This window comes from Aotus nancymaae, unplaced genomic scaffold (assembly GCF_030222135.1).
Source record: "Aotus nancymaae isolate 86718 unplaced genomic scaffold, 86718_ANA_hifiasm-v0.15.2.pri h1tg000057l, whole genome shotgun sequence".
Lineage (NCBI taxonomy): Eukaryota > Metazoa > Chordata > Mammalia > Primates > Aotidae > Aotus > Aotus nancymaae.
The window spans coordinates 62,458,882-62,486,835 of NW_026988471.1; the positions used below are offsets into that span (position 1 = coordinate 62,458,882).

Genomic DNA, 27,954 nt, shown 5'->3' on the forward strand with positions numbered 1-27,954 from the left:
CCTGCCTCAGCCTCCCAAAGTGCTGGGATTACAGGTGTGAGCAACCTAACCTGGCCTAGAAGTTTATTTCTTATGGTTCTAGAGGCTGGGGAGTCTAAGATCAAGGTGAGAGGGGCACACTGAGAATAAAGCTGGCTTTTATAACAGGCCCACTCTTACACTAACTGACCTGCTACCATAATAATCCATTAATCCATGGCAAGTCCTCAATTCTTAATACTGTTACATTGGAGATTAAATTTCAACATGAGTTTCAGAGAACAAAAGTATTTAAATCATAGCAGAAGATACGCAGGTGTCAAGTAAGAACATATAAAGATATTTAACATCATTAGCCACTAGATAAATACAAATTAAGACCATGATGAGTTATTACTATAAACCTAACAAAATGGCTTAAATAAAAAATAGTGACAAAACCAGATGCTGGCACAAATGTGGAGAAACTAGGACACTCACACATTGCTGTTAGGAAAGTAAAATGGTACAGTCATTATGAAAAACATGGAAACAATATCAGTTTTTTCTTGAAAAACTAAACACGCAACTACCATTATCACCCTGAAGTTGCATTCTTGGGTGCTTATTCCAGAGAAATCAAGATTTAATGTTTATATAAAAACCTCCACATGAAAAATTAGCTGTTTGTAGCAGTGTGCCCCTGTAGTCCCTGCTATTCAGGTGGCAGTGGCAGGAGGATTGCTTAGGCCTGGCAGGTTGAGGCTGCAGTGAACTGTGATCACTTCACTGCACTCTAGTCTGGGCAAAAAAGTGAGACTCTCTGAAAAACACAAAACCAAACAAAACAAAACCCTGCAAATGAATGTTTATATAGCTTTGTTAATAATGGTACAAAACTTGGAAAAAATTAGATGTCCTTCACCAGATGAATAATTGGTTAAACATATTGTGGCATATCCATGCCATGGAATACTACTTGACAATAAAAAGGAATGAAATATATATATATTTTTAATTTTGTGGGTACATAGTAAATGTATATATTTATACGGAACATAAGATGTTTTCATACAGGAATGCAATGTGTAACAATCACATCATGGACAGTGGGATATCCAACCCCTCGAGCATTCATTCTTTGTGTAACAAACAATCCAATTATACTTTTTTAGTTATTTTTAAATGTATAATTAAATTATTATTGACTATAGTCACCCTGCTGTGCAATCAAATGCTACATTTTATTCATGCTTTCTAACTATTTTTGTACCCATTAACTATACCCATCTTCCTCCTAACCCCCCACTAACCTTCCCAGCCCGTAGTAACCATCTTTCTACTCTCTATCTCCATGAATTCAGTTGATTTGATTTTTAAATCCCACAAATAAATGAGAACATATGATGGTTGTCTCTCTGTGCCTGCCTTTTTTCACTCAATATAATGATCTTCAGTTCCATCCATGTTGTTCCAAATGACAGGATTTCATTCTTTTATGGCTAAATAGTACTCCATTGTGTATGTGTACCACATTTTATTTATCCATTCATCTGTCGAGGGACACTTAGAATGCTTCCGAATCTTGGCTATTGTGAACAGTGCTACAATAAACATGAGAGTGAAGATATCTCTTTCCTATCTTTTGTGTATATACCCAGCTCTATATTTAGATTTTTTTTTTTTGAGACGGAGTTTCGCTCTTGTCACCCAGGCTGGAGTGCAATGGCGCGATCTCGGCTCACCGCAACCTCCGTCTCCTCGGTTCAGGCAATTCTCCTGCCTCAGCCTCCTGAGTAGCTGGGATTACAGGCACATGCCACCATGCTCAGCTAATGTTTTGTATTTTTAGCAGAGATGGGGTTTCACCATGTTGACTAGGATGGTCTTGATCTCATGACCTCGTAATCCACCCTCCTCGGCCTCCCAAAGTGCTGGGATTACAGGTGTGAGCCACCGCGCCCGGCCTTCTATATTTAGATTTTTGAGGAACCTCTAAACTGCTCTCCATAGTGGTTGTACTAATTTCATTCTTACCAACAGTGTAGGAAGGTTCTACTTTCTCTACATCCTCGCCAGCATTTCTTATTGCCTGTCTTTTGGATATAAGCCATTTTAACTCGTGTGAGATGATGTCTCACTGCAGTTTTGATTTGCATTTTGCTGATGGTCAGTGATACTGGCCACTTTTTCATTTGCCTGTCTATTGTTTGTATGTCTTCTTTTGAGAAATGTCTATGCACATCTTTTGCCCGTTTTTTAGACTGGATTCTTAGATTTTTCCCTATAGAGTTCTTTGAGCTCCTTACATATTCTGGTTATTAAACCCTTGTCAGATGGGCAGCTTGCAGATATTTTCTCCCATTCTGCTAGTTGTCTCTTCACTTTGTTGATTGTTTCCACTGCTGTGCAAAGTCTTTTTAACTTAATGTGATCCCATTAGTCCATTTTTGCTTTGGTTCCCTCTGCTTGTGGGGTATTACTCAATAATTTTTGCCCAGACCAATGTCCTGGAGACTTTCCCCAATTTTTTTTAGTAGTTTCATAGTTTGAGATCTTAGATTTAAGTCTTTAATCCATTTTTATTTGATTTTTGCTTATGGTGAGATATAGGGGTCTAGTTTCTTTCTTCTGCATATGGATATCCTTTTTTCTTAGCACCATTTATTGAAGAGACTGTCTTTTTTTTCAGTATATGTTCTTGGCACCTTAATTGAAAATGAGTTCACTGTAGGTATGGGGATTTGTTTCTGGGCTCTCTATTCTGTTCCACTGGTTTATATGTCTGTTTTTATGCTAGTCCCATGCTGTTTTGTTTACTATAACTCTGTAGTATAATTTTTTTATCACCCTATCTTGATATAGTATAATTTCAAGTCAGGTAATGTAATTTCCCCAGTTTTGTTCGTTTTGCTTAGGACAGATTTGATTAGTCTGGGTCTTTTGTAGTTTTTATACATTTTAGGATTATTTTTTCTTTTTCTGTGAAGAATGCCATTGGTATTTTGATGAAGATTGCATTGAATCTGTAGATTGCTTTGGGTACTATGGACATTTAACAACACTGATTCTCCCAATCCATGAACATGAAATATCTTTCCTTTTTTTTTTTTTTATTTTTGGTGTTATCACTATTTTAGAGTTTTCATTATAGAGATCTTTCACTTCTTTGGATAATTCCTAGGTATTTTATTTTATTTGTGACTATTGTAAATAGGATTACTATTTTGATTTCTTTTTTCAGATTGTTTGCTCTTAACATACAGAAATGCTCCTGATATTTGTATCCTTAAACTTTACTGAGTTTATCGGTTCTAACAGTTTTTGTATGTGTGTGTCTGTTTGTGTGTGGAGTCTTTAGGATTTTTTCAAAATATAGGATCATATCATTTTCAAACAAGGATAATTTTACTTCTTCCTTTCCAATTTGGAGACCCTTCATTTCTTTCTCTTCTCTGATTGTTCTAACTAGGACTTCCAGTAATATGTTTAATAGCAGTGACAAAAGTGGGCATCCTTGTTGTGTTCCCGATCTTAGAGAAAAGACTTTCAATTTTCCCCCATTCAGTATGATAATAGCTGTGGGTCTGTTATATATGGCTTTTATTATGTTGATGTATGTTCCTTCTATATCCAATTTTTTGAGGTTTTTCTTTTATCATGAAGGGATGTTAGATACTAACAAATGCTTTTCTGGCATCAATTGAAATGATCATATGGTTTTCGTCTTTCATTATGATATATATGATGTATCATATTCATAGACTTGTGTGTGTTCAACTATCCTTGTAATCCTGGGGTAAATTCCATTTGGTCATGATGAATGATCTTTTTTTCATGCCATGTTATCTTTAATTAAGTACAAAAATCTTTCTAACATGTTACTAGAGACCATTTTACCCACTGCTCTGTTTGGGTGCCAGTCTCTCATCTCTCTCTTCATCAATGGTGAGGCAGATACCCTTTCCTCAGGGAAGAGAAATGCATGGTAGTCATCTTCACCAGCACTTTGAAGTGTTCTTCTTCCTCAAAGCATGGGTTGTTAAATATTTCACTCCATAAATGCATCTGTCTGGCAGGTTTCGGTCCAGGCAGAGAGAGGAGAAAAGCACACTCTGCTCATAGTTATCCATATGCAAATTGTCAGGGAGCACGTGGGGAGAAGCGGTCATTCCTCCGGTCTTCAGTTCTATCTGCTGAGCCTGTTCCTGGTAGTCAAGAAGGCCACAGCCCAGCTTGGTGAGGATGCTGCAGAAAAGGGGCACCTAGGGTCTCAGCTCCTCAGGGAGCGTGTTCAGACTGGAGAAGGCCAGAAATATACCACACCATTGGTGGGCTGGGTGCAATACCGAACAGGGATATCTCCAACTGTCAGGACCACTTCCAACTTCTTGATAGGTATGGTGGGCTCAATATCTGAAACTTTCAACACTGGCAGACAAGAGGCATTTTGAGGTTTGCTTTGTTGAGTCTGTAATTCTAAACCTTTCTTGTAGATCTGCTGCCTGTCTCTGGGGGACAAAGCCTCAACCTTCTGAGCTCTATGGCTTCTACCTGTGCTTGCTTCTCATGATCCTTGTCATCCGGCCTCATTGATAAAGTCCGCTTATGCTGATTATTCTTAAAATGCTGTTTTACTTTTTCTTGCAAAAATTTTGGATTTTTCTGCAGGCACTGTCTGAATTTAGCCAACTGATTTCCCACTTCAAGAACTCCACAGGGTTCCCATCATGGTTCCAGCAAGAAGCTATGTATGATGTCAGAGTCAATACAAAGCTGGTAGACTGATGTTTTGTCTGTATTTCAATTTTATGAAGTAAAGCTTCAATTTGATCATCTTCAAATCTTTTCTCAACTACTTCATCAGTTGTTTTGTCTATGAGTCATCCAATGGTCTCAATGTCTTTCTCCACAATCCCTTGGAGGTTGACTCTGAAGCAGGCCTCCCTTAAGTAGCCATTACACCCAACATCAGGAGAAAAGTCTGTGCCAAGGCCAGATTCAATCAAGGCTTTGTAAAAGAGAGTTGGGCCCAGAAATCAAGAGTGAAGACAGAAGACTTAGTGTGAATTCTTCAAATGTGTTGGTGATGTCTGGTAAGAGGAAGCTAATGCTGACGGTTGTTTGTTTAGTGGGATCTGTAGAAAATGAATATGGGCTACATGTTATCTGGAACTCCTTAGGCTTGTCCCAGGGTGTCTGAACTGGCACTATGGTGCTCGGTTCAATTTTCTGAAATTTGCTCAGTGCTTCCTCATGAATTTGTTTCTGATGCTGTTCTGACAGAAAATTACCATGCGTGAATAACCTAGCATAGCTTAAGTGATAGGGAGTGGCATGAAATTGCTTAAGTTGCTCCATGAAAGCTCTGGGATGCACAATGGATCGCCCCCAGAGACCACTGAGTAAGTGTGGTCTGGAAGAAGTCTGTTCTGAAGGTGCTGGGAGAATATCCACTCATTGTCTGTAAATGCTCCCTTCACCTCATTAAAGCAGACTCCTTTAAAGATCAAGGGCATCTGGGGTCGTTTGGACCTTCCTGCCAGAAACCCAGCTCTGGTAAACATGGAAAAAAGGTAGCATCCAAATACACCGAGAGGAGATTCTGAAAGTCCTTGGGATTTTGTGTGGAAAATGGATACAGAGTATAATCACTGTGAAGGGGTTTATGAAAGTGGATAGGGACCAGTTCAACATTTTGAAGAAAGGGTCTCTGCATGGATATTTCTGAGACCCACAAAGGATGGTATGCTCAAGAATGTGAGAAACACTGGTGCTGTCCACAGGAGTGGTGCAGAACTGCATGCTGAACAGATTATTTGTGTCTTCTCTGGCCAGGTTTAAATATCTGGTTCCTGTGTCATCATGGCTGAGGTTCACTGCAGTCAGAAACAGCTCAGGAACAGATGTCACCAGGTTTATGGTGAATCCGTGGATCTTGTCTCCTAGTTTATACTGTAGAGCCCTCTCACAAGCCTGGTTATTGTTCCATCACCACGCTTTGTGGTGTGCATGTCTGCTGCTCAGCTACCTCAACCACCCAGGCCCTGCTGCCTGCCACAGCGCCACATGGCATGTCTTCATTTCTTTTTATTGCTGAATTTTGTCAACATTCTTAAATGCCCATAACTGAATCCAAGACCCTAGAAATGGTTCACTCTGGTGAACATAGCAGAAAGAATGACTACCTTCTTCCTTAACTGGAACACCGTCAATTGCCATCAAAGATCAACTTAGCATTCTCAGTGGTCAGATTGCAAAATCATCTCATTTAGGCTCCAGTTAACTAAAAATCCCATGTTATTTTCACGTGGATTGCTGTTCAGCAATTGCTAGGACTCATAAGATATTTTGAACCCAAGTACAATATTTAACACAACATTTTTTTTCTTTTATAGCATGTAAAAATTGAGATATATACTTTATATAACATAGAATTCAACATTTTGTATGTCTATTTCAGTATATTGACTATGGTGAGCAGCTATCACCACTACATACTTCTAGAACATTTCCATCACCCCAGAAAGAAACCCCATACCTATTAGCAGTTAGTCCCTATTCTCCCCTTCCTCATCCCTTGGTAACTACTAAACTACTTTTTGTATCTATTTGTCTATTCTGCACATTTCATTAAATGAATCATACAAAATGTGGTCTTTGTGTCTGGTTTCTTTCACTTAGCATGTTTTCAAGGTTCATTTATGTGGTAACATGTAACAACTGCACTTCTTTTATGACTGAATAATATTTCATTGTACATATATACTACATTTTGTTTATCCATTCATTAGATACAGTGTTTGGCCAGAGAGGCTTAAACCAAATCTGACAAACAACATCTGACTGGGGTCAGGAATGAGAAGCAAAGGCAATAAGAGAAGAAGACCAGTTAATGTGTTACAGAGAGATCCCCTGAGACAGTGGTGTGTACAGCCAAAAATCTAGCAGAGGCTGTGGCTTCTTTCTGAATCTGGAATGAAATAATGGAATAATCAGTTTGGATGTTATGTCCAAGAACTTTGCTGAAGATGGAATGGCATGAAGTTTCCCAAGATTTGTTAAGTATAGTAGTTTTCACAGTTTAGCTTGAGTCAGTCACCTGGAGGGCTTGTCAAAACACAGATTGCTTGACCCCACTCCCTGAGTTTATGACTCAAACTCAGGACAGTGTTGGGGCCTTAGAATTGGTATTTCTAGCAAGTTCCCCAATGATGCTTATGCTGCTGGTCCAGGGACTACACATATTTTGAGAACTTCTGCCTTAATAAATGAATTTATCCCACTGAAAAGTATTTTGAAGAGAGGTGGTCCCCACTATCACTCCTTCAGGACTTTCCCTGCCCAGTGACTTTAGTACTGGAGTTTGCCATGGCTTCTTTACTTATCTTATATGATCCATATGTTCACCCTACTTAGGTTTCTTTTAGGGAGATAACTGGAATAAAGAATAAAGAATATGTTCTTAGTGTGATTCATGAAGCTGTGAGTAAAAACTGGAGGAAGTTAAGTGAAATGAAAAGGATCCTAAATTGATGCTCTTACTTCTTATAGTGATCCTTGGCCAATCTGAGGTTTCCTTGTGGTCCTTCTTGGTAACTATCAATTAGTTTTCTTAGCAACCGACCAGCTGGCATGGACTTCATGGTGTTGGAAGGTGAGAGAATAGAACAGGAGCCATCATTCACATGCAATGAGAGGTGCAATGCATTGCGGTTGGCAAAGTCTGTGGTAGAAACACATGATTACAATTGTAGCATTGTTAGTAGGATGTAAAACAACAAAAGTACTTTTTAAATACTTTTCCAGATACCTTGCCAAGAAGGCTGAAAGATGGAGTGTGAGGAACTGGCAGTAGCCCAGTGGACTTGGATATATAGGGCTTTGGAAATTTGTCTCCTTCAAATACAGAGACAAACTTGAGACCATTATCAAATAAAGACAACACCCTTAGAGGTGATAGAACAACAATATGGTTCCTACATTGCCTTCTGACCATGTGGAGCAGAGCCACCCTGTCAGCCTGGACTGCACATCCTCTGGAATGTTTAGAGGGGCAAATTCTATTTTTTAACAAAGCCACTGTACTTTTAAATTTCTTAGTTATAGCAGTTTAGTCTGTCCTTTAACAAGTATGGGTATATTATAAATATATACCATAAATATTTGGGGATACAAGACATGAAATTATAAAAATAAAGGTAGTGTACAGTTAAGTGCTAAGTCAGAGGAAGGGGAAATCACTTTGGTCTAGAGATGTCAGAAAAGGCTTCTGTTTCAATTAGGGTTTTCCAGAGAAACAAACTCTATTTTATATGTGTGTACAACACACACACGCACATGCACACGTGCACGCACACACACACACACACAGAGTCAGAGACTTATTTTAAGAAATAAGAAATTGGCTCATGCAATGTGCAATGTGGGGGCTGGCAAGTCTGAAATCCATAGTGTAGGCAGGCAGGCAGGCAGGCTGGAAACTCAGGAGGAGTTAATGTTGCAGGTTTGAGACAGAATTTCTTCTTGGGTAAACCTCAGTTTTTGCTCTTAAGGCCTTTAACTGATTTGATGAGGTCTACCAGCCTTATTCAGGGTAATCTTTACTTAAAGTCAACTGATCATAGATGTTAACCACAGCTACAAAATATCTTCACAGCAACATCTAGATCAGTGCTTGATCAAATAACTCAGTACTCTAGCCTAACTTGGTTGACATGTAAAATTACCCATCACAACTTCTCATAAAAAGTGGTATTTGAGCTTGACCTTGAAGAATGGATAAAATTTAAATAAGCACATGACTTACATCAGGCTGATTTTTGCATGCTTCTTATCTGGCCATGTGTTCCTGGAGCTATAATAACTTTCCTCAAGGATATAAACAGGCTAATTTAAGCCGTGGCTCCATATGGAGAAAGAGATAATTTAAACCCACAGTCTGGTTCAATCAGTGAGTTAAATACTGCATTTCTGAAGGGCCATTTGTTCATATAATGCAATATTGAATGGTGCAAGTGGCTCTGATGGTTCCACACATGGACACTGGCATGATGCATTTGCAGATTGCTTCTGTGAAGCTCTGGCAAGAACAGAACATTAGCCCAGCAGAAGTTCCCTGGTCACACACACAGGCACAGACACAATGTCCAGTTAACTTTGGAGGCTTGCACATGGCTTCCAGCAACTTAGATGGCACAAGTTCTGGGTGAAGGTGGGTCACAACACTTAAGCAATTTACAAATTTTTGTGAAATTCAAGTACTTGAACTTATTACTGAGAAACAGGAAAGCCCTCAGCTGAAGCAGATCTCAACTCAAGCAAAGGTGTGCTTTTATTTGAGAAGAGAAGGAAAAAAATTCATTTGCTTTAAATCAGGACTGTCACTGGGTCTACAAGTAGGCAACTGTGTGGAAGGATCCCACCAGATGGCTTCCTCGCCTGCCGCAAAGTCTCTACCATCTGCTGCAATTTATCAACACTGGAGCTTCATTTTCTTCTGCTAAGGTTTGATCACTTCTAAAATGTTATAGGCTTTCTGAGAAAAAGATTTGATAGAGAGAAAGAACAGAGACTGCAGGAACCTGAGGATAAAAGGATTCAGAAGTTAAATGCAGTTATCTCTGAAGATAAAATTTGCCAAATTTACTGCAAGTTAAACTACTCTTAGTACCTGGTTGGAAAACTTAAGTCCAACTCAGTGTGTGCTATTGATCTTGGTCCTATTTGTTCACAGCACAAATGTAGAGTATATGAATGGATATAATCCCTGATAAGAGAGTTTAAATGTAAGACTTTGGCCCTTAAGAGGTAACTACTAGAAGTCTGCATTCTTCCCCAACTGCCATTATAAAACCTAGATAACTAGATAAAAGAGAAACAACCATTCTCGGATATTGAATAATAGGCAGTGCAGCACTATGATGTTCAAGAGAAAGGAATAAAATAAGATGAATCCTACAATTGCTCTGGCCTTCTTCCTGTAAGCAATTTTCTGGCAGTGGCTCAGGAAGAGGGAACCCAAATAGAGCCTGGTGGTCTTACTGAGTGGAGACAGAGATCATAAATAGTGGACAGAAGGGAACTTTACAGTGAAAAGGGATCCAGATCTCTATATAGAGGTCCTTTTGAGACTTCGACTATCAATTTGAGCATGCAAAGGGTGAAACTTTATGAGCTAGAACAAAGTGCTGGGAAAGAGCAATTATTGGGACACTGTAAGCCAAGTAACTGTCAAAGCTTGCACAGGATTGGGACTGAATCAGGTTCCCACTAACCAGAGTGAAGAAACTTTGCTGAATACGTGGAGAATTCAGTAGCCAGTTCAGATAGGTCAAACTTTAATAGGGGACCTAAACCAGACCTAGAGTAAGGCTACTCCAGATAAACTCCCTGCCAGAAAACCTTAAAAGCAAGTCTGGAAAAGATTAAGATAACCTATAAATAACTTTCTGCTACAGTACAGATAATCTTTAAAGGAATACAATAATATCCAGTACTCAGCAATGTAAAATTTAAGTCCAACATCCAATAAAAATTACTGCCAGTTGTGGTGGCTCATGCCTGTAATTCCAGCACTTTGGGAAGCTGAAGTGGGAGGATCACTTGAAGTCAGGAGTTTGGGATCAGCCTAGCCTGACCAACATGGCAAAACCCTATTTCTACTAAAAATACAAAAATTAGCCAGGCATGATGGCGGGTGCCTGTAATCCCCGTTACTCAGGAGGGTGAGGCACAAGAATCACTTGAACCTGGGAGACAAAGGTTGCAGTGACCCGAGATCCTGCCACAGAACTCCAGCCTGGGCAACAGAACAAGACTCCATTTCAAAATAGTAATAATAATAATTACTAGACATAGGAAAGTGTGGCTCATAACCCAGAGAAAAATCAGTTGATAGAAACAGACCCAGAAATGACAGATGATGAAATTAATTAGACAAGAACTTTAAAAGACTTATCAGAAAAATATAAATAAGCTCAAAGATTTAAAAGAATATATGAACACAATAAAGAGATAAATTGAAGACATAGAAACCTTGGGGTAAAAAACAAAATAAATTTTTTAGATGAAAAATAAAATATCTGAAGTGAAAATTTTACTGGACAAAATTAAATAGCAGGCTAGATACTGAAAAAGAATAAACCATGGAGCTAAAGAGAATACAATACAAATAATCTAAAATGAGGCACAGAGAAAAAAAGATTGTAAGAGTATGGTACAAGCAGTGGCAGAATAGAGGCCCTTGGGGCGAAAATAGTTAAAACTGTTTCTCTCCACTTGAAAAATGACTGCAGGTCTTGATGGGCAAGGCATTTGTCACTAATTGGAAGATGAAAATGTGGAAATCAGGCTGAGATATCCACTGATCAGAGGATGCATTTTTTAATGTTCCTGAATATTTGGATGCCTTCTTCCTTCCTCAGTTTCTTGTCTATTCCTTTCAGAGAAAAAGCTTGATGTGAAAGTACAAACTTTCCACAATAAAGAACATGTTCTTTAGCCACATATGCACACTTGTCCCTTGGTATCTGTGGCAGATTGGCTCCAGGACCCCCCATGGATAGCAAAATCCATAGATGGTTGTGTCCCTTGCATAAAATGGTGTAATACTTACATATAACTGATGCGCATTCTCCTATATATTTTAAATCATCTCAGGATTGCCTATAATATCTAGTACAAGGTAAATGACTTGCAAATAGTTGTTATCTATATTGGTCTTAAATTTTGTATATTTTAATTCTTTTTATTTTCAAATATTTTTAAATCCATGGTTGGTTGAATCTGGGAATATGGAATCCACAGATATGGAGACTGATTGTACTTGGATTAGGCTCTGCCTTTGCTATTAGCTCCTCATGCCTGAACCCATGTACTTGGATTAGGCTCTGCCTTTGCTATTAGCTCCTCATGCCTGAACCCACTCATCTCCCACAGAATATTCAGCCCCATTCTGGTAAGGAGACCAAGCCAGAGGCAAGAGACTAGAGAATCACTTATAGACTTTCACCATCTCGGCTTAGAAATGGCACATGTCCTTTGTACTCATGTTTCATTGGCCAAAACCAGGCATGTGGGTCTGCCCAATTGCAAAGGGACCAGAAAATGTTAAGAAGCAAATGGGAGACACAAAGAAAGTGTGGCTCATAACCCAGAGAAAATGCAATTCATTACTCACACTTTCACACATTTTGGCTCATTACCAAATGGGAACTTGGTGAGCATTGCTCTCTCTTCATATTATCCCTTCCCTTTCTCCAGTCATCTGGTTTACTTTTCCAGAGGGAAGCCCATTACCAGTGTCTTCTGCCACAAAAATTCTATTATTACAAACACACATATACATGCTACATATGTGTATATATGTGTGTGTGTATATATATACACATATATGTAGATGTATATATACTTAAATAACACTTTGCTATACACTCTTCTACACTTTTTTCACTTAATCATATGTCTTAGAGATTTTTCCATCTCTGTACATGATAATTTTCTTATTTTTCATTTTTAAGAGGGGTTAATTTTTATATTTTGCTACATTCACATGATGCAAAAGAGAAACTACCTCTGTCCTCTATCTGTTCACACATCTCACTCTTAGGTGATCACTGTTATTAGCTTTTGTGCATCCTTCCAGAGGTTCTTGATGCACATAGAAGCAGAATCTAGATATGTCCTTGTTTACTACCTTTTTACACAAAAGGTATCATACTATATATGTTGTTCTAAACCTTTTTTAAAGTTTAACAATATATCTTGAGGATATTTCCCTATTAATACATGAAGAACTTTCTCATTCTTTTTTTTACAGTTGTATAGTATTCCATTGTATGTATGTATCATATCATTCCCCAGTTCCTTATGAACTGCAATGTGTAACCTTGTATATACATCAATTCACATGGTGCAAGTGACTCTGTAGGATGTATTCTCAGAAACAGTATTTTCTACCCTTTTATATAGATTAATCTAATGAAGGATAGGGGATTATTTTGTCGGGTCTGCTGAAAAGAACCTCTTTGCAAGCCCTGTGGGGAAGTGACTGGCATCACAGCTCCTATTTATCTGAACTTAGAATGTGGGTACCTGGTGCCTTTTGTTCTCAACTGTGAGTTCCAGTTGCCAGTTCTGGGAAAACAGGAAGATTCCAAGTAGCACTTTGACTATTGTGTGTCAGTATTCTAAGATCTCACTCCAACAACCTGTCTACTTCCCCAACTCCAGTGAAGAGTGAGGCCATACCCTGCTTGCCTCCTTGCCTCAGACCTGGAGCCCTACCATGGGTCAGGCTTGGTTGGCCCCAGATGCAGACTGGGTTGGTGGCTTGCAAGTCACAGAGATTCACAATTCTTGAGATTCATGGAGAATGGCTGGCATTAGCATCAGCAAGTGCCAAGGCCAAATACCTGGGCTACAAAAGGGTTGAGAGGGCCATGGAAGCTGACTGGAAGCCAGAAATAGGCCAAAGCCAAGGAGATACACAAACATTGGGATGTATTTCAAGAGCTAAGAGCAGTTATCAGAAATTACTCAGGAGCCATGTATAGAATGGAGATTGAGAAGACAAAGTCAAAATTAAAAGCCAACTTGAGCAACTAAAACAACAATGTCAAAAACAATGTCCTGAGTACCTACTATGTGCCAAGCACTATTCAATGTGCAATAAATGAAACAGACTGTGACTGTCCTCATGAACTTACATTCAGTGTAGGGACAGATAATAAAACAATGAACAAAGGCTATGAAGGTAGTAAAGTTCAATGAAGGAAAGTGAAGCAGAGTAAGGGGGCTGAGGAATGACACATGTCTGCTTTTAAAGAACATAGTCAGCAAAGGCTTCTACAAGAAGATGGCATTTGGTGAAATAAATGAAGTGGGGGAAACAACCGTGAGACTGTCTAGAGAAGGGAATTCCAAGTAAGTGCCAAAGACCTGAGGTTGAAGCATGCTTCACAAAGTAAAGGAAAAGGTGGAAGGCCAGGATGGCTGGAGTGGACTTAGTGACAGAGTGCTAAGAGCTGAAGCTGAGGAGGTTCGCAAGGGCCAGGTTGTGTGAGACTGTCAAGCCATGGTAAGGGCTACTTTATTTTAATTATGGCTGTGAATTATTGGGGAGGGTTTTGAGCAGAGATGAGATATGTTCTGAGTTATATTTTTAATCACTCTGGCTATTCTGTGGAGAAGAGACTGGGGTAGAGTAAAGAAGAAGTGGAAGCAGAAAGAATATTTAAAGGCAATTGCAATCATCTAGGCAAGAAAAGATGACAGACTAGAATGTAGGTGGTGATAAGTGGGAGGATTTGAGATACACTGGCATTTCCCACTTATTGTCATTAATTTGTTCCTGAAAACGTCCTGTGCAATACAATGAGTGTATTTCCCATTGTTTGTAAATAGAAAAAAGTTATGAAAGCATTGTGAGGCCAGGCCTGGTGGCTCATGCCTGTAATCCCAGCACTTTGGGAGGCCGAGGTAGGCGGATTGTCTGAGCTCAGGAGTTCACAACCAGCCTGGGCAATACGGTGAAACCCCTTCTCTACTAAAATACAAAAAAGTAGCCAGGCATGGTGGCATGCACCTGTATTCCCAGGTACTTGGGAGGCTGAGGCAGGAAAATTGCTTGAACTCAGGAGGTGGAGGTTGCAGTGAGCCGAGATTGGGCTCTGCACTCCAGCCTGGGTGACAGAGCAAGATTCTATCTCAAAAAAAAAAAAAAAAGTATTGTGAAAGTAGCTACTCTTAGAACTCACAGGCCCATCCTTACACCAGAGTCTCTCAGTCTGGTTTCCTGTCCAGCTGGCCTCTGATTGGTAGGTACCTGTCCACCCCTCACCACCTACAACACCCAGGCATCTATAGGTTCGTGGAGCACAAACCTTGCTTTATATCTGCTTAATTAAAAAGGTTCCATCAAAGTTGCCTTCCTAACTGGTCTACCCCTAAGACACATTCCAGTTTCCATTCTAGAAGATAAAGGACAATTTATGATTTTTTTAATGGTATTTTTTTTTTTAGTTTCAAAAAACTGAAGATATGGAAATCCCATTGTTCTCTATGGGTCTGAGTAGTGTTCTACAACTCCATTGCCCTAGTCTTGCTTCACATTATAACTTTGATTCTGATTTTTGGTTTCAAGAAAAATCCCAGTGTGTGTTTTAAAAGACTTAAATAGAGTTGCTTCATATAAACCCTGAAACAGTGCAAGGAAAGTACACAAGATCCAGATAATCTCTGCCCTGGATAACCTCTGTCTAATGTCAAAATGCATCCCTGGAAAAAGACAGAGTAAAATGGGTTCAGAAAGTCCTTTCTGGGATGTGTCAGCTGTTTTTCAGTCAGTTACTTTTCCTCTCCATTTCTGTGATGGGGTAATCAGACCTATGTACCAACTATGCAGAAAGGTCAGTAGCTAGTGAAAATAGCTATATAGGACAGACAGCAGAGAATGCCAAAGAGGAAACCACTCAAAAAAGCAGTGAGTGTGGTATTTCAATCAAACAAGATCCAACAATTTATGCTTATTCTTATTTATTATAAAATCAAAATATTATGGAAAATTTAAGAAATACATGTAATCTAGAAATTCCCAAAGTCAGAGTCTATCTTGGCCTTTAATGCTCAAATAACAATAGTTCGTACCCCCATCCTGTGTAATGGCAGGAAATCTCTGTGACTTATTGGGCTTCTGGATCCAAGTGTTTCTGGGAATCCCTGAGAAATGCTGACATGTTCCACAAGTATAAGCCACTTTTTGCTGATCATCTCAGCTGGCTGACAAGCTCTGGTTCACTGCTTTCTTTCCTCAGGTCTCTTCTCACTAACTTGACCTTGAATCCTAACTTAGAAATTGATCTAGGACTTTTGTCGCCTTTATTTAAAACAAAAGCAAAATAAAAAAGTAAACAAATCAACTCCAAAATATCTAAGATATAGCAGTCATCATATTGCTGGATATAAAAAGCTATATTCACCTTTGGAAACCAGAATTCTTGTTTTGTGAATAATACTTTAGTGGATCTTTGGCTGTGAAAAGTAGATCTAAAAAAAGATAGGGGTAAATATAGTGTACAGCATATTATTTAAAAGTTAAATTGTGGCCAGAAATGAGCTAAAAGAGTTAAGTGAGCTCCTCTGTCAGAACAAGACTAGGTCTAACCACGTTCAACTGAAAGTTTCAGGATGTCAGAAACAATTTATAATAATGCTAAAGAGAAAAACATTAAAACTAGATATCGTGAGCTGCACAGTAGTCCCCTAAATGACACATCCTAATCCCTGAAACTTGTGAATGTTACCTTATTTGGAAAAGAGGACTTTATAGATGTGATTTTAAGTTAAGGATCTCAAAAGGAGAAGCTTATCCTGGATTATCCATGTGGGCCCTAAATGCAATTGCATATATCCTTATAAAAGAGAGGGATATTATATCAAAAAAGCACAGGAGACAGACACACAAACAAGAGGAGGAGGCAATGTGACCATGAAGGCAGAGGTTAGAGTATTGCAGCCACAAACCAAAGGAAGCCTATACCCACTAGAAGCTGGAAGAGGCAAGCTACAGAGACTCCTCTAGAGCCTTGGGAGGGAGGACACCTTGATTTTGGACTTGTGGACTCCATTGTGAGAGAATGCATTTCTGTTGTTTTAAGTCACCTAGTTAGCGTGTGGCAATTTGTGAGAGTAGCCCTAGAGGAACTAATAAAGCAGATACAACAATTATTGGCCCATGAGCTTCCACAGAGTATCCTTTAATGGCCATCTCCATCCTTAGCCCCTGGTCTGTGGCAAGGTTGTAGGACCAGCTTGTTCTCTCATGGTCTAGGATCCCAACTTCTCTTTTACTCTGAAGAATAGAGTTACTTTTCATTTTAATAATCCAATCATTTAAATAATCTTTGCAAAGATGGAACTCTGGTCACAATTTGGCTTTTTTTTTTTTTTTTTGAGACAGAGTTTCACTTTTGTTATCCAGGCCGGAGTGCAATGGCGTGATCTCCACTCACTGCAATCTCCGCCTCCTGGGTTCAAGCAATTCTCCTGCCTCAGCCTCCCGAGTAGCTGGGACTACAGGCACGCGCCACCATGCCCAGCTAATTTTTGTATTTTTAGTAGAGACGGGGTTTCACCATGTTGACCGGAATGGTCTCGATCTCTTGACCTCATGATCCACCCGTATCGGCCTCCCAAAGTGCTAGGATTATAGGCATGAGCCACAGCGCCTGGCCTTGGCTTTTAAATAATATGCTGTATACTATATTTACCCTTATCTCTTTTTAGATTATTTTTTCACAGCCAAAGGTCCACTAAAATATTTCTCACAAAACCAAGAGTTCTGGTTTCCAAAGGTAAATATAGCCTTTTATCTTTGGCAATATAATGATAAGCTGTAGCTTAGATATTTTGGAGTTGATTTATTTACTTTTCTTTCTTGTTTCCTTAGTGAGTATTCAGTTAATGTCTGTCCTTCTTACCCTACTCATTAGACTGTACATTTTTTGAAGGCTGGGGCCACATCTATTTTTCATCACAATGTTCTTATCACCTAGTACAATGCATGGCAAAAAGTGGGACTTACTACATGCTTGTCAAAATAATGATAGAATGAACATACTTACTGGCTATAATTATTGATGCTTGAACAAGACAAAAGGTTATTCAAGTATTATTCATGACATGTATTGCTTGAATTATCTTTAATATGCACACAATTTCTGTTACAATGTTCTGTTGTCGATCTATGGAGATAAATAGCTATATGCTGACATTGTGTTTTGAAGTTACCTATGAAACAAACAAAATAGAAGGTGACATAATAATAGATGCTAAATACAATACAGAGCAAATGAATATTGCAGACAGTGGGTGCTGTGGGGAGAGCCATCACCAAGGCTCTCTTAATGATTCCTGTCCCTTGATTGATGAACAGGACCTTGATGAGTGGAAGTCAGTAAGGGGAGCTTCCAGGTGGCAAAAATCACCAGGACAAAGATGTGAAGGCAAAAGTGTATATGTTGTGCATAGGGATCTATAATAGAACAGCTGGCAAGAGAAAGTTGCTTCTAGGGAGAACTTGAAGACAAGGTATGAGGAGAAGCATAAAATCTTAAAATAATGGAATTGGAATGGATCGTGGTTGTCACATAATCTAATCTTTTCATGTTAAATATAGGGAAACTGAGGCACAAAGAGGTCAAATGACTTGTCCTATGTGCCCGAACAAGCCAGTACAGTGTAGAAAGTATTAGAGTACAAAAAGCACATACTAATTTAGTGTTAAATAGCTGGATTTGAAACATAGCTCTGCCACCTATCAGACTGACCTTAGGCAAACAGCTACCTCTCTGAATTTTGGTTTCCTCATCTGTAAAATGGTAATAATAGTTTATACCACTTGCAGGGTTTTTTGAGGATTAAACTAGATAGTGCTAGGTTTGCCACACAGTCTGTTTGTGTATATATGTATATGTATACATGCATACACACAAACAAATTCATATTTCTGACAGGAAACATAAGATCTCTGGATCAGAGAACATACTATTCATTATTCACACAGTATCTTAGCATTGGTTCCTCAAGCCCTGCAGAGCAACATGGTAAGAGCCTACCATGTTAAGCCCGTGATAAGAGCCAGGGTTGCAGCACAGGAGAGTCATGAGACTTGGAGCTTAGATAAGGGCTGCTGATGTATCTGCCCATCATCTCCTCCAGAGAGGGTGGGGAGGGAGAGAGAGAGGAAGAGAGAGTGCTTATCTTTGCTCTGGAAAGTAAGCAAATGTCTCCTGGAGAGAGGGGTAGGTGGGTCCAGGAAAGATAAGCCTCTAAATCTCTCCAGAGCAGTACTGTATCTCTAATTTCCTAGGCATGTTTGCCATTCAATCATTCTTTAACTGAGTTTGCCAGTGCTCTTTGTTCAGAAAGCCCAAACAGTGCAGAAATGTGAAAATATTCATGGAGAATTGCATCCCAGCAGTAGGTAGTCAATAAAGGTTATCTTCTTTCATGAGTCCAAAAACAGTGCTCTTTACTTTTAGACCTTTTCCCACAGATGCAACTGTTGTTGAGAGACCAAAGGCTCACCGGCCATGAGATACCTCAAAGTGAATAGCCCCCAACCATACTATGTCATACTTGCTTCCATTTGATCATTTCCTGGCTTACAATTCAATCTGCTGGCTGCTTTCTTGGGCTTCTGTCACACATACACTTTCCGTAGATTAGAGATTCTGGAGAGTAACCTGTATTTGGAGGGCTAACCATTTTAACTACTAATTGTTAGCTTCCCTGTACCCTGCCCCTTGCCCTCCCCTACTGTTGGCAGCTACAATGCAGGATGACGATTATTTTGGGAAATTTTATTATAAGGGAACTGGAGAACAAAGAGGCCAACTTCAAGATCTCTGGTTCACACTTGAAGCACACACTTGGAAATTTATAAAACCAGTTGTATAGTGTACTCCTTCTCTATCTTAGGACTAGATACAAATAACTGGAAGGAAACATCAGAGAGGAGAACAATCCTGAACGCTGGTATGGGTTGGCTCCCAGGCTGGCTCAGTCTGAGTAGGGAGAGAGGAAAAAGAGATGGAAACTCCTGTAAAGTGGCAATAGCAGATTACAAATGAGATATGATCAGCTGAACCCTGGCAACAGAAATGGAGAAAAGACAGAGGAGGATTTAAGATTTTGTAGGTGGGATTTATAAGACTTGGTGACTGAATACAGTTTGAGAAAGAGGGCAGAGTTCATGGTGAATTCAGTTTCTAAGCTGAGTGTTGTGTGACTAAAACATTTGGATGGAGGTTATAGATTAATTAGATGTTGTAATGTTGAGATTTTACTATTTAGATAAAAATATTTGATCATGCTATCATGGAACAACTAGAATGGGAATTTTTAAATAGATAATTGATATTGATTTCATGCATTCGTGGATTTTTTTCATGTTTTCAATAGAAACAGACTTCCTCTCAAGTTTGGGAAGTCAAGAGGGCATTTTCCCTCATATATCAACAAACACCCCACCTTTAACCCAGGCAGTACTGAAGGGCATTTGAGCATCTAGCAATTCCATTATATTGAGAAAACACAGTTTAATGAGGCTTAATATAATTAAATCATTACATTTGGTTATGCATATGTTTGTCTCAAGGTCATTTTTGAAACATGCAGATAGAGACCCCCAGATGGAATTCCAAGTGAGAAGTAGAGGCTGACGATCTCAGTTTGGGCATCATCAGTACAAAAGTGGTCATTAAAACCAAAGTTGTGACCATCAAAATTCTTAGTTTCAAACAACAGAAACCAACTCTGGTTAGTTTAAGTAGGAAAGTAATTTATTAGTGATAATGAGTAGCTAGAAAAATGTCCAGGAAAATAGAGAACCAAAATTAGAGACTATATGACAAGAAACAATTCTCAAATCACATTGCAGGGCTGGGCTCTGTCTCTGCAGCTGGTACCATTGACACTGCCAACATGTGGCATTGGTCACTACCATCTGCTGCAGCTTGCCCCTAGATACTGGAGGTGCTGATTCCATCCTTGGCAAAAGAGCTCCATGAGGGACTCCTTCTTTCTGCACTGGCTCCCAACTCAGTCTATTGTGGGTAGAACTGAAATGCTTGCATCCTAGCTGCAAGTGAGGCTGAAAACATGACTAGAATCTGGCCTCTATTATAGGAGGCAGAGGCTGTTAATGTAGGGAAGGGGGTGAAATGTGCAGTGTAGCCAAAAGGTATAACAAATGTCCACTACCAGAATCAAAGCTAAGATTACAAGAGAGAAAATGTGAAAATAAGAAGAAAATAATTATAACAAGTTTCTTGAGCACTTACATGTTCAGCACTTTATATACATATATAATAGTTTATTTCTCAGAATAACCCTCTCAAGTAGAAGTTATTGGTTTGCATGTAGGGAAACTGAATCAACAGAGTGATCAAACACATTGCCCAAGGTCACCCAACAAGGACATCTGACTCCAGAACTTATGCTCTTATCAGTACACCACACTGCCTCTGCATGGAGAGGATAAAGATGGCATTCTAGGAAACATACATTTAGGGAACAGATAGAAAAAATGAGATGGACCGAGAAAAAATAAATGATTGCAATTGGCTGGGCGTGGTGGCTCACGCCTGTAATCCCAGCACTTTGGGAGGCTGAGGCGGGTGGATCAAGAGATCGAGACCATCCTGGCCAACATGGTGAAACCCCATCTCTACTAAAAATACAAAAATTAGCCGGGCGTTTGGGATGCACCTGTAGTCCCAGCTACTCCGGAGGCTGAGGCAGAAGAATTGCTTGAACCTGGGAGGTGGAGGTTGCAGTGAGCCGAGACTGCACCACTGAGCTCCAGCCTGGCGACAGAGCAAGACTCTGTCTCAAAAAAAAAAAAAAAGAAAGAAATGATTGTAGAGCTGGATTAAATCCCTTAAGAGAGTGCTCAGAAGCCTAAGATAAGAGAATTTAAAGAAATGGTGGTTTTATTAGTCAGCTAGGGCTGCTGTAACAAAATATCACAACTTGGGTGGCTTAAACAACAGAAATTTATTGTCTCATGGTTTTCGAGGTTAGAAGTCCAAGATCAAAGTGTTAGTAGGGTTGGACTTTTCTGAGGGTTGTGAGGGAAGAATCTGTTCTAGGCTTCTTTCCTAGCATCTGGTGGTTTGCTGGCAATCTGGTGTTCCTTGGTTTGTAAATGCATCATTCCAATCCCTGCCTCCACACGGCATTCTCCTTGGGTCTCTTCACACAGTCTTTACTCTGTGTATGTCTGTCTCAAAATTTCCCCCTTTTACAAGGACAACAGTTATACTAAATTGCGGGTCCATCCTACTGTAGTATGACCTCATTGTAACTAATTACATTTATTATACAATGATCCTGCTTCCATATAAGATCACATGCTGAGATGTTAGGAGTCAGGACTTCAACATATGAATTTTGGGGAGCCCAATTCAACCCATAGCAGTGGTCAACTACATAAATGTGACAGAAAGGTCAAGAAGGATATTGGCTGCAAATAAACTATTGAATTTGACAAGTAGGAGGTGGCTGGGGATTTGACAAGAACAATTTCAATAGCATGGTGCTGGTACACATATATTATAGGAGTTGACATGGAGAAAGGGCTAAGGGGAGAACATGAGGGAATAAGCATAGACAATTCTCTATAGAAGTTTGATGTGTCAAGAAAGGTAGATTTTTCCCTACACAAGAGGGCAGATCCTTGCATAGTCTTTACGAAGATACTTGATGCTATAAACAGAAATTTTACGGTTTGCTGGTGTCATTGTGAATCCAAATCTTTAGGAATTGTGATTTAAAGTCAACAACTGATTTCGGGCAGACATCTGCACAACATGTGGTGGTGTTGCCATAGTGACTGTTACTCTGAGGAATTCAGGGTAGGATATTTACACTGAAGCTTCTGTGTTCCAAAGTGAAGACACAATTTTAGATACTAAGGACCTTTACATATATCCCTCCTGAATGTTAATGTTATTCAAATGAGTAATAGAACACTTCAGACATTTTTGCATTCCTTGAAAATGAAATGCCTTTCATTTCCTGAAAATGAAATATCTCCTCTGCCTGGAGATACTCTTCTGAAATACAAGAGCTCAAACAGAGCAAATTCAAATAAGTTTTTTGAGCCGTACAGCAGGAAGGAGTTAGGATTTAGAAGGCTGATTTCAGTGCCTGCTGTGTGTTTCCATTTCTCTTTGCTAGGGCCAGTTGCTGTATTTCAGAAACAGAGAAGCTCTGAAAGCAAAGATGTGTGACTGAGAACATGGAATTGGTTCCCCATGTACGTTTAAAACTCCAGTTTGAAAGAAATGCTTTATTCCTTTTCAAACTTCCCTACTGTTTTGGTGAATTCATTTCTCACATGATCCTGCAGAACTGAATTTTGTGCCACGGCCTTCAGGCTGGAAACAGTTTAGTTCTCTTTGCTAATGACTGATTATCCCAGAGTGTGACCACCTGGCTGCCAGAATCTTTTGAATATCCTGCTATGGGAAAGCTTGCTGAGTGCTGGGCATTTTTCACTTCCTTCTGTTTCTACCCTACCATTTTCATGTGCTTAACATGGGGAGTGTCCATGCTGAATGTGTCGGAACCTTACCATGAATCCTACCCAGTGTCAGTATGTTCACACCACACTCTCAATTCCACAGACATTCTTTGCTGGAGAATCAAGGAAATCAGCATTGGAAACTTGTCAAATTTCCCATCAATATAGCCCAACAGACCCACAAAAAGAGCAGCTTAGGTAGTCACAATGCAGATGCTTTTTGTTAAATGTTTTTGGGAAACTTTATTTCGTTTGATGAGATACTTGGTTAAATGGAACCATCTCCTGGAAACACCTATAAAAGTTTATTAAAGCATTTGGCCCCTATCTTGTTTGTAGTGATGATTTTAGGGGTGGCTATGTACATTAAAACTTAAATTGTATGTACTAAATAAGTGCAGTTTATGTTAAGTTTATGTCACCCTGAACAAACTTGTCTGTTATTTTTGTGTGTGGGCTCTCACTGACTATGGTCGTATTTCAGAATTTGGCAAGTGATGTTCACACACCCATTTATTCACCATAGGGTGAGGCTGGCATGGGCTTGTCCTCTACAGCAGAACAGGGATGGCAGAGATGCTGGAGACAGGTATGAACTTCACAGCAAACGCAAAGTCATTGTAAAAACCTGAGCAAATAATCCAGTGACTTCTGGATGGAACTCTGAAATGATGTTTTGCTAGCATTTTAACAGTAATAGCTAAGTGCTTGTGGGTTTGATTGTTTTGTTGTTTCCAGTTTTTGTTTGTTCAGTTTTTTTGGCCACTTTTCACAGTGGCGTTAGATTACGCACATTCAAATGCAGTTCAGAAGATTTCTATGTTTTTCTTCCTGTTATCATGTTTTCTTCTTCCCTTTCCTTCTCCTACTAGAGCTACATTAAACTCTAGAGACCCTCTGTGGGTCTCTTTTGCAGGGTATATTGGAGAATGCAGAGGAACAGGGAATATATGGGGATAGGGTCCCATGATAACCCAGGAAGAAGAGCTGCTGGCTTTAGCTAATATTTGCTGCGCCCTCTGGATTCTGGCTAGGGAAACCCAAATAGTCTTCATGTTATCCAGGTTTCCTTCCTTTAATATTCAAATAAAGTAACTCAAGCCCCATGCTCCAGTTTCTTCTCATATGTTTCTTAGGGCTGCCAGGGGATATTCACATACTCTGGACTCCTTCCTACTTCCCACTTTTCTCCATCTGATAAACACTTCTCCAGGATGCTGCGCCCTTTCTCCAGTTCTCTTTGTTCTAAAACTTGAATTCCCTAAGGCAATGAGAGCTAATCCAAGTCCAATACTAAATTGTGATAATTAACAAAAGCTTCTAAAGGGTTTTGGTAGGTAGAATGGCAACAGATAGGTGGTCACTAAACAACAGAACAGGACACAAAGTGAGATGTCAAATGTCTCTGTTTCTAGAGCCCACTGGCTACCCTCCTTTGTATGTTGGGTCCCCGGCCATCTCTCCCTGGCTGGGGTCATCACTCACTCTCTTCTGCATCCCATCTCCCACCACTCCCCAAGTCTCAAAACTGCAGCTTCAGTGTTCCCAGAAAAATGGAGAAGACAACACAAAAAGATTCTCTCCACCAAAATAAACCAATTATTTTACAATAACCAGCAGAAAAGTTTTAGCTCACATTGTTTTATATCTGTTTTTTCTGGATTAAGCTTTAGCATAACTAAAGAATCATTAGGAGTACCCCTAACCCAACCCCAAAAGAAAATCCAGATCTGTACTTTTAGTAAAACAGGGCACGGAAATCCCACAAATTGGGTGAGAATAGGATGATAGAAGATTTACCACCCACCCTACTCCCTGCCTCCACTTTCCAGGGTAAACTGAAGACTTTGATTCTTTCTTCTACTGTTTCTACATGTCTTTCTCTTTCTCTCCCCACCTCCTTTCTGTACCCTCTTGTTTCTCTCCTAGGTTTATACCTTTTCTTATTTTGTGGCAGATTCTAATAGGCAGGAATTAGATCTAAATCTGATTTTGGCATATCACCCATAAATTAGTGCTTGGTGTAATATTAGGGACACTAAATTGCTTTCTAGAATAACCCTCCTCTCCCAGGAGAGAAAGTACAGGCTTTGGGAACTGCTGCCAGCATGCTTTTGGCTAGACCCTGGTCAACAGCACCTAGTTCCACAGAACACTCCAAACTTCATATTGCTAGGTAATCTTCTGCTGAATGCTTAGGTCAGTAACACATCTGTTCTTTTCTAGTGTGAAGTAGATAACAATATCCCAAGATCCATACTCAGGCAAAATATTAGGGAGAAAGATTCATCATTAGCTTCTTTGAACTCTACCCATTTTCTTTAGAAATCCAGAAGATAAAACTATGAAATCTGGCAGGATATAAATAGCAGCTAAAGTCTGCAAAGTAAAAAGTCTAAGCATAACATGGATATGTGTTTAAATGCAATTTAAGCAACCTGAGTCTTCTACAATGTCTAATTTTTAATTTATTTTAATGTAATTTTGTTGTTTTTGAGATAAGAGTCTCTCTCTGTCACCCAGGCTGGAGTGCAGTGGCATAATTTTGACTCACTGCAACCTCCACCTCCAGGGTTCAAGCGATTCTCATGCCTCAGTCTCCCGAGTAGCTGGGATTACAGGTGCATGCCACCACACCTCGCTAATTTTTATATTTTTAGTACAGATGGGGTTTTGCCATGATGGCCAGGCTGGTCTTGAACTGTTGACCTCAGGTGATCCACCCACCTCAGCCTCCCAAAGTGCTGAGATTACAGGTGTGAGCCACTGTGCCCAGTCTAATTTTTTATTTAAAGAGTATATTCTCTTGTTAGATACATTTTAAAAGCTCTTCTCTTGTTACATGCATTTGCTCAAAACCCCATCGTTGTGCTTAAGCATTCTCGCTTTGTCAGGGCTGCTGACCTATACAAATCCAGGGAGCACCATTCACATCACAGTCTGTGAATAGCTACCCCAGGAGTTGTCGAGTGCACAGCTTGTAGGACAGTATATGGAGCTCCTGGTTTGAATCCTGGTCTGCTACTTATTAGCTGTATGAACTCAGGGAAACTTTTTATCTTCTATAAGCCTCATATTCTTTAACTGTAAAAAGGGGATGATAATAGTATCTACATCTTAGGATTGCTGTGAGGATTAAATGAGGTGGTTAAGAAAATGTAATAATTGTTAGGTATTATTGATAAAAATAACAAAGAAGCTTCTCATTTCTCTGATATCTCAGCCACAGAGAGCACAATCTGTAATGCTGATAAAATGGAACATTTGCATAGGGCAGGGAGGGTTTTTCAAAGGCTCTAATGTGATATAATTTTATGAATCTTGACTCCCAGAGAGTTCTTTCGAGGTCCCAGGATTTTAATTATCAGGTCTTCCCTCAGTTCTGCTGCAGCCCTGGCACTGCTGCATAGCCAGTGCTGTCTGGTATACTTTGGCTCTGGCCACATGACCCCTTTTCCTCTGTTCTTCCATCCAAGTGACTGCCCATGATGAAGAATTTATATGAATCTTGAACAGAGTTAGGACCTAAGTACACTGGGAAAGGTGGCTTCTGAATTTTTTTACTTCTTGCCCTTGAATGCCAGGTCTGGGACCATGAGGGAAAACTACAGAGAGAGCAAAACAGCAATGCAGCATGAAGATTATAGGAATGTGAGTGCCCAAGTGTGGGTGTGTATAGACGTGTAGTGGATATGGTATAAAAAATAGGGAAGACAGAAAATGAGATGGAGGAAAGCGGTGATGAGAGCAAACAGTTACTTGAGAACCTCTTCCCATCTGCCCTTTGTTAACTTACCTCAAGGTCTGGGGGACCTGGTCAGAAATGGCATCTGAGGTTATTAATCACACTCACCTTTGGACCAAGTTAACACTGTAAATAACAAGGGTAGCAATCTCTTATTACCTTGAGGTAGGTAGTGGGAGCACATCTAAGGCACAAGTGTGAAATGAAAGAGGAAAAAAGAAGTAGAAAAAAGAATAGTAGAGAAAAGGAAAGGGAAAAAGGAAGACTAAATAAACAGTTTGGCTTTTGGAGAACCAGTAACAGGCACATTTACCACTGCTACACATAAAGTTTTGTGCAGAGAAGGAAATGAAAGAGGGGAAGCCCACTGCACAGTTTGAACCTTTAATTCTGTCCCTACTCAGGGTCAGCTTTGTGATTTTTAAAGAGACTAAAGTAATTCCTAGAGTGCCCAGGAGGGTAATTGGGATCCTCTTTCTTCTGCTGGCATGATTCTCTCCTATCTCTATGACTGCCATGAGGGTGTGCCTACTAGACCTCCAGCTACATAGAGTGTAATTGATTAAAGGTCCAGCTCCTGATTCTGAAATCCATCATCACATTTGTTCCCAGGCCACGCTTTCCATAGACTGCTCCTAGCCAATGACAAAGTACAGCAAGGATACTAACAGTCCCATTTCTCAGAGGCATGGAAGTCTTCTAATGCTATTTTGGCTTAGGGACTCCCAAACAGCATAACTGAAGGTTTTTTAGACTCCAGCAATGTAGGATGCTTCTATGCAACCTACCTTCCCTCTCTCCTTCACCTAGCCTCAGACTTGCTTCATTAGCTGATGCTCACCCAGCCTTGTCTGGCTCCCTCCTCATTTTATTTCACAAGTGGTCCCCTAATATAATCTTTGCATTTTTTTTTTTGAGATGGAGTCTCACTATGTCACCCAGGCTCTGGAGTGCAGTGGCGTGATCTCGGCTCAATGCAACCTCCGCCTCCCAGGTTCAAGAGATTCTCGTGCCTCAGCCTCTCTAGTAGTTGGGATTACAGGTGCACGCCACCACGCCCTGCCAATGTTTGTATATTTAATCCCAAATTGGCACTTGCTTTTCAGACTAATATAATATCCAAATACTAGCAGAAACATGAAATCCTAGCTCTTAATGC

General features: G+C 39.8%; 1 protein-coding gene and 1 pseudogene across 2 annotated transcripts in view; both read right to left on the reverse strand.

The window, feature by feature from the left end:
• The window catches only part of WDPCP (WD repeat containing planar cell polarity effector), a 783,785-nt gene that overhangs the window by 615,706 nt on the left and 140,125 nt on the right, over positions 1-27,954 (reverse strand). The window contains exon 1 of one of the 2 annotated variants that reach the window (XM_064364170.1): positions 7,504-7,561. The exons of the other annotated variant lie outside the window; for it this stretch is intronic. The gene's annotated coding sequence lies outside the window, so the exon portion shown is untranslated. Of the gene's footprint in view, positions 1-7,503; positions 7,562-27,954 lie in introns of those variants that run through there. 2 annotated transcript variants of the gene reach the window in all.
• Positions 955-7,505, reverse strand: LOC105734353 (presequence protease, mitochondrial-like; annotated as a pseudogene).